Genomic DNA, 3,595 nt, shown 5'->3' with positions numbered 1-3,595 from the left:
TCCTTTCTCCACATACCTACCTTTCTCTGCAGTCATATACTTAAAGGAAACTCACTCCAAATCCAGGCTCTGGGGTAGGTCCTAACTGGTCTAAGTTTAACATGGTGCCAATGCTTTTGTCAATGGTTTAAACATGGCCATGTGACATATGTCTGGCTAATGAGCCAGACTTCTGCAAGGAAAATTGTTTTCCTCCTGAAAGCTGTACATAGAAAAGGTGGCCCCATTTTTTTCCCCTTGGTCATTGTTCTATCTGGATACGTTATCCAGACCTGGTATGACCATTCTGAACCCTGACAGGAGCCAGCCATAAGAGAATCTAAGGTACAGAAAAATTCAAAGCTGGACCCTGACTATACTATGCCTCAGGGGTGCCCAGCCACTGGACTTTTTTGCTACAAGAAGTAATTAATAGTCTTATTGTTTAAGCATGTTGAATCAAGGTTTTCTGTTACTTGAAGCTATAATCATCCTGATAAAAAATTATTCTACATTTCTTTTTTTTTCTGGAAAGTCTACAAAGAAAACTTTAAACAGTGTATTGAACTTTCCCTTGGGATCTTAGGTCTTGCAGGAAGCTATGAGGAAAAGCAATGAGGGAGGCGGAATTAGGTCATATTTGCATACGTGTAGCAAAAGAGATAACCAAAGTATTTAGTTTAAAATGTCTCACAATTCCAAAATTTTGGCTTTAAAACACAGCAGCATGAATTCCACTTTTTGCTCCTGATGTTTGTAACTCCTGGTCAAAGACCATGAGAATGTGAAATGACCATGGGTATAAGGAATGATGGGATCTTCCAATCCCCATTGTCCACTGCTATATATGTGTGTATCCCATTCCAGCATGCAGAATCAGGAAGCCTTGCTATGTACACTACAAGGGTAAGCAAGACTTAGATATTTTATTTTTACCTTTTGTTACGGTGTCACTCATACAGGGAGGCTGTCACTGAGTAAACACGCTTCACTTCTCACGTGAAGAAAGGAGATCTGTATCACTTTACCTTAAAACACATAGCAGAAAGAACTTGATGCAATTCCATACCTAGTTTTGCAAATCTGCTGGCATGAGGAGTCTCAGTAATGGATTTGGATGTGTCCTAGAGTTTACTGTGCCAATATCAATTGAATTAAGACTTCAAACCTTTTCAGAGAACTTCCCATCCTTCATTTCAAATGAATGCACAGACTGCTTTCAGCTACTGAAGTGCTGGCCCTGAAATGAAAAATGAATTCCTCTCAGCTAAGGTGGATTGCAGAAACCCACAACAACAGATTTTGATCAGGATCCGAACCATACTTTTTTTTTTTTTTTTTTTTAGTGTAAATAATGATTTCCATTCTTTCCGGAATTTTACAGTGGGCTTGTAGTGGAAAGAGCACTGGATTAGGACAAGCATCTTGGATTCTAGAAGTTTGTTTTGTTCCTGTCACTTTATTCTTGTGTAACTAGGCAAATAGTTTTACCTCCTTGAATTTCAGGTTTTTGATTTTTTTAATTTTTATTATTTTTAAATTTTTTGTCTGCACCTTGTGGCACGTGGGATCTTAGTTCCCTGACCAGGGATCAAACCCGAGGCCCCTGCAGTGGAAGCACAGAGTCTTAACCACTGGACAGCCAGGGAAGTCCCTCTGTTTCTTTTCTTTTTTTTTTTTTTCCCCTCTGTTTCTTAATTTTTTAAATGACAATAATTTGTTTTGCCAAATAGCTGACCCATCCTGGCACTGGTGGGTGGAATGACATTTTTGACAAAGAAAAACAAGGCATCCTCAGCTGGGAGATGAATTCGCTTCTGGATCGAGAAGTAGAACTGACCAACTGTAAGATCAGAAGGCACCACATATTTCTTTTTTGTCCAGGTCTCCTATCCAAGCTTTGGGAGGCTTTTCTACTCTCACCGGGACCCAATCAGGGTATTTCTTTCGGATCTTCTCGCCCTCAGAGCAGCGCTTCTCAAAAGGATGCTCCTCTTTATACACCAACTTCATCCTCCCGGAAACTGGGCTGGACCAGGCTGGGCTGAGGGAACCCCGCGGGGAGGTGACGGCGGCGATGCGCGGGCTGAAAACTTTTATGTTTAGGACAATTTGGGTATGTGAATCTACACTTATCATTGCATAGTTTACGAAAACTACGTATAGATCAAATATTTCCAATGAAAATTTAGCTTCCAAATTGAAATTCTGTAAAGTACACACTGAATTTTGAAGACTTCGTAGGATAAAAAAATGCAAAGTAAAAAAAAAAAAAAATGATAAACACAAAAGTACCATACAAATCCTAGTTATCATTATTATTATTCCATCTCTTATTTGTAAGGAGATTTGAGGACATATCCAAATTGATTGCATTCTGAAGGGCCTGAGATGCCAAACCTGGACCATGGTGTGAAGAGAACCCGGCCTCCATAGAAACCCCCAAGTGTATATTTCCCAAGCATCATTAGGTTCATGACCTCTTTTTTTTTTTTCTTTTAAAGTTAAAGTGGTGTTAATTCATCAAAAATCTATTACGTTCTTATTACATCCCGATCTAGTTCTAGGCTCTAAGATACAAAGACCTGTAAGAAGCTTACAATCTTGTAGGTGAAAGGGCCCAACTAGAAAATATAAATATAAGGCAGTAAGTAGGAAGAAAGTGTATGGAAAGTTAGGACAACTATGGGAAATTAGCAACAATATCTGTTCTAATTTGAGGTTTTTGAATCTCAAATGCTGAGAAAAAATACCATCTCCTTTCTCCCTAATAATCAGTTCTCATAGATCCTCTCAGATTTCTCACTACAGTACAGCCAACTTGAATCCCAGTACAGATTTCCAAGGTTCTACAGGTCCCTCCCACCCCCAGAAGGTTTTAAAACAGATGCAGGGGGAAGCTCACCAAGTGATTAATTTTCATCTCAACTTTCATTATGTTGATAGCATTTTTGAGGGCAAAGGACACACCAGAGCCCTCTGAATGCCAAAAGGAGAATGAGGTTGCTGGCTGAGGGTGTTCTGAATAGGTTAGGAGGTTATGGATGAACTCCATCTCTTCCCGCCTGAGATTTCTGCAGATAGTGTGTTTTATGAGAGTCTCTAGTTGGAAGAGAAGTTGAGACAAGGAGAAGGTGCCTCATTTGCAAAAATTCTAATCATGGGAATAGGTGAAAGGGAAGAGGTAATAGAATTAAGAATCCTGATTTATAGCTTGCTGAATAACCACTTATAGTTTAAAAACAAATATGTTTTAAATATGTACTCTAAATATGTCATTTTATAATAAGTTGACTTATAATCAAAGCAGAAGTAATAGAGTGTTTCTTTTTACCATCCATTCCTGGAGCCTTCACTAACGTGTGGCTATGGAGTTGAAAGTAAATCCACAGATACATTTGTCCCATGTGAGACACTGATGGTATCCCAATGGCAAATTCCATGCCCTTACCTTGGAGGTTTATCCACTTTCTGGACCTGAAGTCAAGGAATGAAAACTTGTTTAAATAAAAAAAATTAGACTTGAGAAAAATTAATCAAGCGTTTTGGAGATCTCGCAAATTTCAATCATAGCATAAATAACGCATGAACTTTTACAGAGAGATTATATGACGGG

The 3,595-nt window shown here is 38.8% G+C and overlaps 1 pseudogene; it reads right to left on the bottom strand.

Moving 5' to 3' along the window:
* Nucleotides 1–1,638: 1,638 nt before the first annotated feature.
* On the bottom strand, nt 1,639–2,115 carry LOC101270005 (gamma-aminobutyric acid receptor-associated protein-like; annotated as a pseudogene).
* Nucleotides 2,116–3,595: the final 1,480 nt, after the last annotated feature.

The sequence above is a fragment of the Orcinus orca genome, chromosome 5, assembly GCF_937001465.1.
Source record: "Orcinus orca chromosome 5, mOrcOrc1.1, whole genome shotgun sequence".
In the NCBI taxonomy this organism is placed as follows: Eukaryota; Metazoa; Chordata; class Mammalia; order Artiodactyla; family Delphinidae; genus Orcinus; species Orcinus orca.
Note: the sequence above shows the minus strand (reverse complement) of the source record. Positions and strands in the feature narration are given on the sequence as shown.